Consider the following 10,397-nt stretch of genomic DNA (forward strand, 5'->3'; position numbering starts at 1 on the left):
GCTACATTCCTTTGTATTTTTATTTTGTTAAATATTTACCAATTACCTTTTAATCTGGTTCTGACCTGGCAGTAGAGAAAGTTGCTCAGGCCTGGGGCTCTTGGGCCAAATGAACCCTTTGCTCTAGCTCTAAGGCTGGAGGTCCTTGACCAAAGACTTCATCTACTGCTCCTAGAGCTGGAAATAAACTACAAGCTTTTTGAGAGGTGGGGGCCACGTGTTCGTCTGGTAGGGATGAGCCCTTCCTCTATGTGAGATGGCAGCCTCTTTATAACTTCAGTTGAAGAGGCAACTAGATGGCCCATGAAGAGAGCCTGGAGCCTGGAATTAGACCTCAATTCAAATGCTTCCTCAGTTACTTGTTAGCTAGCTGTATAAGCCTGGGCAAGTCACTTAGTCTCTCCTGGCCTCAGTTGTATCATGTGGAAAATGGGGACAATAACAGCTTCTACATCAGGGTTGATATAAAACACTTTGCAAATCCTAAGGTGTTGTAGAAATGGATCCTCCTCCTCCTCCTCATTGGTCTTGATAGTTGCAACACTGGGAAATTTTTCACACTTTGACTGATGTCCTGGTGACCTCTCCACATATAGTTAGGGTGGTTATGAGACAGTGGAAATGTAATTCATTGCCAGCCCATGTTAGAAACATTTCTAGCTTGTTAGGACACCGAAGGAGGCAGCTGGATGATTCATTGGACCTGGAGTCAAGAAAACCTTCATTCAAATACAGCCTCAGACACTGAGTGACTCTGGACACATCACTTAAGCTCTGTTCTTCTTACTCCACTGGAGAAGGAAGTGGCAAGCCACTCCAGTACCTTTGCCAAGAAAATCCCATAGGCAGTATTAGTCCATGGGGGATCGCAAAGAGTAGATGCAATTGGATGATTGAAAAATAACAAAAGACATGGTCCTACACTGAGCTTTTGAGATTCCAGAGTTATCTCAATGCCAGGAGATGCTAGAGAGTAACTTTAATACCTACTCAATAAATATTGGGTATCTGAGGGGGAAAGGCATTATGCATAATTAATCACTGGCTTTACAAACATTAATTAATGTCTGCCGCATACAAGACCCAGTGCTAGGTTTTGAACATGAAAATGTGTAGGACATCATTCTTGGCTTTAAGAAATTAATGATTCTATTGGGAAACAAAAACTAATGATTCAGTTGGGAAACAGAAAATGTACCCTGAAACATAATGCAAAATAGCAAATTCACCAAATGACTCTAGGAGAGACAATGATCGAATGATTACAGGAGTTCAGAGCAAGGGAAAATGATAAGTATATTTATGTGTATATATGAAAATCAAATGAAGCAAAGTATGTCGCAAATATAAAGAACCATATCTGTATAGTTTAGATAAATAGATAGATATTTAATAGCTGTAACTCTTTAAAGTTAGTAAAGTACTTTACAAAGATCTCGCTTTATCCTCATAACAAACTTGGGAGGTAGGTGCCATTATTTTCCCATTCTTCAGATGAAGAAACTGAGGTAAGCAGAGATTATGTGACTTTCCCATAATCTCACAGCTAACAAATTTGAATTGAAGATTTCCTGGCTCCAGGTTCAGCACTCTATCCACAATGCTATTACCTACAGAGAGGAAAGAAATGACTTTATATGCATATACATATACATACACATACATATATATTTCCCTATACATAGTTGCATACATATCTATGATTATGTGTGTGTGTGTATATGTATGTGTTTGGATGAATGTACCTGTGTATGTATGTAAAAGCAACTAAACATTTATTTACTAGCTGTGTAATTCCTAGCAAATCATTTAACCCTGCTAATCCAGTTTCCTCACCTGTAAAATGAGCTGGAAAGGGAAATGGCAAAACACTGTAGTATCTCTGCTAAGAAAATCCCAAATAAGGTCATGAAGAGTCTGAAACTTATATATATATACAGTTGCAAGGTACTTTGCCCCATTTGATTATATCTATGGCTCCTTACAGTTGTAAGAGGTACTTTGTCTCCTTTGAGTCCCACGGCAATACTGAAGGTAAAAGAAAGCTGAAATTTTATCATTGTGATTTTAGATATGAAAAGGGACCCCTAGAGAGTTTACAGTCTCACAAAGTTCAGTGTGTCATTGCTGAAGCTCTATCCCAAGCTTCCAATAATAATTCTCTATACTTTTTCTAGTTCCTTGGTTCTCTCATCAAGTAGCAGTTTATCTTTTAAGTCTGCCTTCTCCTTGGAAGTTTTCCAATTCCCTGGACTCCCTAATTTATCCACCCAAATCCTTCAACCAGCCACCAAAACAGCACTTAGAAAAGGAGCTAGATAGTTTGAAAATATCACTTCCCCAGCTGAGTTCAAAACACTAAAGGACCATGTATAGAGAGACTCTTTCTTCTCTAGATCCCTTAGATTATAAATCTAATTTCTTGCAACATGTTCATGGTAACAATTCTAGTTTAACAAAATAATCTTGGATACCCCAAGGAATTAGTTGTAAAATGTAAAATTTTGCAGTAAATTGATATTTACACTTGTATCATGTTACAGCTACTAGGGGAAAAAAAGGAAGAAGGAAGGAAGGAAGGAAGGAAGGAAGGAAGGAAGGAAGGAAGGAAGGAAGGAAGGAAGGAAGGAAGGAAGGAAGGAAGGAAGGAGGGAGGGAAGGAAAGGAAGGAAAAATAGTTGCAGGAAAGATACTTGATTTAAACTCAAACTTCTGTGATCATATTTTGTTGGAATCTTTACTAAAGTGTTAAGACATTTCTTTACAAAGTGTTAAAGACATTGGAGTTAATTTAATCTTAGAGTTATTTTGGGCCAGAACTTGAAACAAGATACTAAGTGGAACTGATTGAACAATGCTTGAGTTCACACCTTTAGAGAGCTCAAGTATCTAAGTACTCAATGGAGTTCACACGAGAATTCAGGGCTGGCTTAGTCTGAATTCACACCTCCCTTGAAATTCTTAGGACCAGAGAGTACTCTGGGAGATAACCCATAATCCCTGCCTTGAGAAGGAGGAGTTAACCTTTGGGAGATGATATATATGGAGGAAGCTCTTGGAGCTAGGAAGAATTTCTCCAGAATATCAACAGGTTTCTGAAACAGAACACTCTGGAAGAAAAGATTACTTGCCACAGACTGGAGATTGAGAAGCCATGAGTTGGCGCTGACTGGAGGCTGAAGAAAGCAGAGGAAGAAACCAAGGACAAAGCTGCAAGATCTCTTGGAGCCAGGCAGAGAGATAGGCCTCAACTAACCGGGCTAAATTTGTAAGGAGAAATAAACGCTTGCATTTTTACCAGCTGGCTGCGATTTTGGAGCAATTTATTTATTTCAACTGAGACTAAGGCTGCCTCCAGGAAAACCCCAACAATATTTGTTGAATGAAATAATCTTAGGAGAATTGGTCTAAAAGGGAACTCTGAGGCCTTCTAGGCCAACTCCACTTTACAAATGAGGAAAGTGAGTCCCAGAAATGTTTAATAACTTATTCAATTGCACATCTTTAACATATATTGGATTACTTGCCATCTAGGGAAGGGGGGGAGGAGGAGAGGAGGGAAAAAAAAATCAGAATACAAGATCCTGCAAGGGTGAATGTTGAAAATTACTGATGTATATGTTTTGAAAATAAAAAAGCTTTATTAAAAAAACTAACTTATTCAAGACTACTTAAGTGACCTCACAGGCCAGGTAACTGAACTTCCTCGATTTACAGATGAGAAAAATGAATGCCAGAAAATTTTAGTAACTTGAGCAATATGAATGAAAAGGACAATTCAAATGCCTGGGAGCCACCTAAACTGGTGCTCAAGGAAAAAAAGCGATTCATCTGGTTTGTCAACTGTTTTTTCTCTTAGTTAAAATCAGAATCACAGACTTAGAGGAAACAAAATCCTTTACACAGTGTCAAACAGGTGGCCAGAGGATTCTATGGCCCACAGAAACCCAGGAGGGCAGCCAGAACCAGATTAAAACATAATTCGTACCTGATTTAATGTAATAAAAAAAAAAAAAAGAAATATATAAATATGTGGCTTTCAAAATCAGTTTGTAGCCCATCAGGATCCTTATGTATGGTTTAATGGTCTTCATTTCTACCTGATTTCTTGCTCTCTTGCTCTACTTCCTGGCCCTCATTCTGCAGAAGAGAAAACTGAAGAGATAATTTTCACTTTACTCCAAATCTAGTAAATGATAAAGCAGGAATGACACCCCAAATCTTTTGTTCCTCTAGTGCAGTAGATCAGGTTCCTTCAATAAAACTGAACAAACACATAGGTACTAGTGAAGTTTATCTAGGTCTAACTTGTTCTTAAATCCTAAATATTTATAAACATTTCTACAATTATCAGTTTGGGGTGATCTTGGGGACACTTCCTACATATATTCTGACATTCAGTTTTTCCCTGCTCAGACTCAGCAGAAATCCCTATTTTTGGAGCCATATTCCAAGAAGTCATTTTCTCTTTAAAAAAAAAAAAAAAAAGGCTAGCCCTGATTCAATCAAGATTTAATTGCAGGAGCTTTAAGGAAAAGACCTGAGCTCCAAGTCTTTTTGTCTTTCTCCCTCTCTTTTCTTTTTTTTCTCTAATTCTCTCATTCTTTCTCCTCTTCTCTTTCTTCTCTATCTCTCATTCTTTCTCCTTCTCTTCTCTTTTTTCCATCTCTCCTCTTCTTTCTCAATTCTTTCTCTTCTCTTTCTTCTTTGTCTCTCCTCTCTTCTTTCATTCTTTCTCCTTCTCTTTCTCACCATCTCGCCTCTCTGTCCCTTCTCTTCTTTCTCTCTCTACCTCTCTTTTTTCTTTCTTTCTCTCCATCTTTCTCCCCTTTTTTCTCTCTGTTCCATCTTTCCTTTCTCTGTCTCCTTCCTCTCTTTCCCATTCTCACTCTCCTCTTTTTTCCCTCTCTTCTTTCTTTCTCACTGTCTCTTATACACACATACACACACACACACACACACACGCACACACACACACACATCCACATACTTTCCAGAAAGAAAAGGTGGGAGGAACTGGAAGAGATTGGAGTAAGCAGTGTCAACACGGGGTTATATACCGTGACAGTCTAATAAATAGTGTTAACAGAATAATTTAGGGAAGATTGCATACTGAAGTATTAGTGTGGTAAACAAAGAAACTCAGTCATTACAGAAAGAATGGAGTAAACAAGAGCTTAATAGTAGGCAGAAGAATTTCCAGAGGGGTGCAGATCAGGTCAAATTTGGGGAAATAAAAATTCGGTGGCAAATATGGGAAGCTCTTAATAAGCCTTTGACATAAGAAAGGAAACAGGCACCTACTGTGTGCTGAGCCTTCTACTAAATGCTTAACATTCCATCCTCACAACATCCCTGGAAGCATAATAGATGCTATTATCATTCCTAGTGTTACTGATGAGGAAACTGAGGCAGGTAAGGCTTAAGTGATTTGCCCAGAGTCACACAGCTATTGAAGTTTGAAGGCTGACTTGAACTAGCCTTCTGGACTCCAGACTTAACTCTGCACTGGCTGGCTCTTATAAGAAAGAAATAAAACCAAGGACCATTGTGAAATCAAATCCATGCCTTCAGTTTCCATTTCTCCAGTTTCTTAGCACTTAAGTTTCTTGAATTTATCCACTTGGAGTGGAGGGAGTGGAAGGAAGGGGAGGGGGCCGGGAAAGGAGGTTGTGAGCAGCTTTGAAAATAAACCATTGAATTTATTATATACTTAGAAAGAAAAGCAAGCTGTTCACTATGCAGATTCGTAGTTTCATATACACCCTTCTCTTTCTGTTCTGCTCTCTATATGGAAATGACGATCTTATTTAGTGTTGGTTGTTAAGATAAAAGAAAAATATAAAATGTTATATCTAAAAAAAGACTGAGGAGGGGGGAGACCCTGAAGTGAGAAGCCCAGCAACTGAGGAAAAGGAAAGAAGAAAGGGGGGGAATAAGAAAAAGAAGAGCTTTTCAGAGACTGGAGGAAGAAGGACTCAGAAATTTGGAAGGGAAGGTAGTGAACTTCAGGATTGCAATGGCTATTGCTAATGATGAGAGACCTTTGGTACTGAGAGCTGGGCATCTGTGTCATGATTGTATTGAAGTGAGTGAGATCCAAGTGATGGAGGGAAACAGATGTGCAGGGATTCTAGAGCCCACACACCTGCACATCTGTGACTCATTTCATAGGCTAATGCAGATAGTTGAACTCTGGGACTGAGTTGAAGTTGACTCTAGAGTCATAGGAACCTAGACATCCTTCTCCCCTCTATCATTTGCATCTCAGTACCACCATCCCCTTGTAGTTCCCTATTTGCTTAAATACTCTGTTCCTTTATTCTGCTCTTTTGCAGATTGGGATGCAAATGAGGATGAGCTCTGGGAACTTGTTACTTTCACCTGATGCACCATATCTGAGGATATGGGAGTTCATCTGGTATAGGGACCTCCTCTCCTAGATCCTGCAGCTCATTGCGTGCAAGATCCCCCAGGAAGAGAATGGACTCAGAGCTGCAAGAGATCTAAAAGACTATCTATTCCAGTACCTTCACTCTACATTTGCATTCAGAAAAGACCCTTTGGTGGGGTCCGCTATTTCTGATTCTTCATGACCCTGTTTCAGGTTTTCTTGGCAAAGATTTTGGAGCTAGATTTCTCTAGCTCATTTTACGGAGGAGGAAACTGAGGCAGACAGGACTAAGTGGCTTGCCCAGCTAGTACCTGTCTGAGGAAGATGAATCTTCCTGACTCCAGGTTTGGCACTCTATACTGTGCACAGTCTAGCTGCCCTTATTTATTGTCAGTGGGTTTTAAAGGAAGGTCTTCCCTGAGCACTAACTTCATTGGAGCCTTGCTCTCTCCCCTTTTCCCACTTATTTCCTAGATCAGCCCTACAGGGAACAAAATGAAGCAATGTGCAAACAACATACTTTTCCTCCACTGAAAGTCCCTGACATTATCAAATGACATAACACCCTCCGACCTTCACCACATCAGTGACCTAATGTTCCAGTGGAACATTTCTGCCTGCAGGACAGGGCTCTGCAGCCAGAGGGAAGCAGCCCTCCAAGGATTTGGGGGGAGGGGGGTGTTCAGAAATTTCACCACCAGAGTCAAAGCCAAATAAAGCTGTTCATTGGTAAAGCTAGCACTGCATTTGGAGGCCTGGGTTGAAGTCAAGGAATCTTGTGAGGATGGCACAGTGAATAGAATGCTGTACTTGGAGTTAGGAACTCGGTGACCCTAGCTGTGTGGTCCTAGGCAAGTCTCTTAACCCTGTTTGCCTCAGTTCAAATCTGTAAAATGAGCTGGCCAAGGAAATGGCAAACTACTGCAATATCTTTGTAAAGAAAACCCCAGAGCCATGAAGAACCCGACATGACTGAACAGCATCAATTTTATGAATATAATTAATAATATAAATAATATAACATATTATTAATATATTACATATCATTGTATTATTAGTAGTGTGTTGTAATTATGGATATATTTGTAATATAATATAATTAATACTAGGTAATCTAAGTAATAACAAATATAGTCATAATGACTACATTATTAATATTAATTATAATTATAACATTATTAAATATAATTAACATAATAATAGTATTTATATGATCTTTAATATTATAAGGTCTATAAAGGACTTTATACATACTATCTCATTTGATCTTCCTGACAACCCTGAGGTAAGTGTGTTTATTTTCCCAATTTTGCAGAAAAGGAAACTGAGAGCAAACTTAAGTGACTTTTCTAGATCACACAATTAATATGCTTGGTAAGACATTGGAGTGATAGAAATCTTGAGAATGAGAGATCTGAGTTCAAATTATGCCTCAAGAACATAACTAGCTCCAGGATCAGCACAAAAATCACTGAACTTTTCAGCACTTAGTTTCCTAATCCATAAAACAGGAATAATACTAGTACCTCACAGAATTGCTGTGCATTTCAAATGAATTTAGCATAACTTAACTTGAATGTGAAAGTACTTTATAATAGTTCCTATTATTATTGATGATGTTGAAGTGTGCCATCTAGCTGTCTCAAAGCATTATTATCCCTATTTTACAGATAAATAAATTGAGCTTCCTCAAGGTAAATTGACTTGCTGGAATTGACACAGTGAGTATTTCTGATCTGTCCCCTGTCAGTCTCAATCCACTTTCTTCCCTAATAGGCTATTTATTCTTTGGGGAGGAAGGCAGCCATCAGAGGGCATAGGAGAATGTGCAAAAGGCCCACCAGCTGCTACTTTCAGCAACTCCCTCTCTCCTTTCAGTTTCATGGTGGTGGTGTGGAGAAAAGGAACCTATATCCGTTGGACCAGAGAGAAAATAACCCAAAAAGGCAGCTGTCTGCCCAGTACAAAAATATCCCCTTCAGATGCCACATCATTCTTGGACCTCTGTTCCCTCTAAGCAGTATTCCACAGCTCATAATGTTTGCTCTAACAGCTGTTCCACCAACTGTAAACTTTTAAGATCATAAATTTTTTTTTACATTTAATTTTTATTTATCTTTTCTTGATTACATGTAAACAAAAATTTTAACATTCTTTTAAAAGTTTGAGTTCCATATTCTCTTTTTCTCCATTTTCTCCCTCCCCCAGAAAAAACAATTAATTTTATATAGATTGTACATGTGCAGTCATGCAAAACGTTTCCCTGCTAGCCACATTGCAAAAGAAAACACACACACACACACACACACACACACACACACACACACAAAGCCCCTAAGAATAATAAGGAAATTTATATATATATATATATATATATATATGATTTGGTCTTCATTCAGATTCTATCAGTTCTTTCTCTGGAAGTGGGTGGCATTTTTTCATCCTAAATCCTTCAGAATTATGTAAGATCATTGTATTGCTGAAAATTGCTAAATTATTCATAGTTGATCATCGTACAAAATTGCTGTTACTGTTCTCTGGTTCTGCTCATTTCACTTTGCATCAGTTCATTTATGTTTCCCCATGGTATCCAGAAAACATCCTACTCATCATTTCTTATAACACAATAGTATTCCATCACAGTCATTTACCACAGCTTGCTCAGCCATTTCTCAATTGATGGGCATCCCCTCAATTTCCAATACTTTGTCACCACAAAAAAAAAGCTGCTATAATTATTTTTGTACCCACAAGTCCTTTTCCTTTGATCTCTTTGGAACAGAGACCTAGTAGTGATGTTGCTGGGTAAGTTCAGAGAATCTTTCAATTTTAAGAAACTGTGTTTTGGCTCTTTATGGAAATTCCCCAACCCTAACTGCAGATTGGCTGCTTTTTTATTATTTGTAGTTTTGGAGAATGGCCAGAATTGTCTAACAGGCTAAATCATTTGCCCAGGGTCACACTGGCAGGAGGCAATCAGATAAAAAATTGGAACTTGAGTCTTCTTGGCTCCAACAACCGAGAATATCACTCTTCCTAACTGACTGTCTGAGGGGTCTCAATGGGCCATTGATCCCACTACTGTTCTTCATGAATTAAACTTTTACAGCATACTGAAGTAACAAGTCTCTGCTTCAACATCTCTACAGGTCAGAGATCTCACTCACTGTACTATCATGGTTCTATTCTTAGATGGCTCTCAGTCTATTGTGATGTGTTGGGCTTGAAGGCAAAATGCCTGGGTTTGAGACCCTCTTCCCTTGAGTGACCCATGGCAAGATACTTAATTTCCTATTCTCTTACATGGGGTCATACCTTATCTCCTAGGTTTCTTCTGAGCAAAGGGCTTTTATAAATGTAATATGTAAACATTATGATTGCTAGGAATTCTTCCAGCTATTACATTAAACTCTGCCTCCAAGACTGAGATTAAAGTAACAGCCTCATCCTGTCCCCAGGCAGCCTTATCAGTGGAGTGACCCAGCTGACAATGCATACTCCCACCCCTACCACCCTTTAACCTCTTGATCAATGACCTTGATTCTCACAGTGAAACTGTTCTGATCCTGGAAATTGTGAGACACTTGGGATCAAATTGAGTACAGAATCCCTCCATGCTAAGTCTGAGATCAAAGTTCAGCAAGAGCAGCAGAAAGCTGAGGAACTCTAAGAGAGCTGGCTGGTGTTGTGGAGACAAAACAAGCTTTTCTTGTTCTTTGAATCAAGAACAGCTAAATTCTGGCTCCTGGATTTTCCCTCTTAGACCCTCAGCTTCTGTATCTGTATAATGGGATGATAATCCTCATACTACCTAATTTCACAGAAAAGCATTTTGCAAATTTCATAGCACTATATAAATGGGAGTTGTATTACTTTATACCACACCAACAAGCCTTTATTAGGCACTTATTAAATAGACCAATACAAACAGAATTTTTTAAAAAAGAGAGTCCCTATCTTCAAATAGCATCCATACTAATGAAGGAAGACAGCACAAAGAAGG

The sequence above is a fragment of the Sarcophilus harrisii genome, chromosome 5, assembly GCF_902635505.1.
Source record: "Sarcophilus harrisii chromosome 5, mSarHar1.11, whole genome shotgun sequence".
Taxonomy (NCBI): Eukaryota; Metazoa; Chordata; class Mammalia; order Dasyuromorphia; family Dasyuridae; genus Sarcophilus; species Sarcophilus harrisii.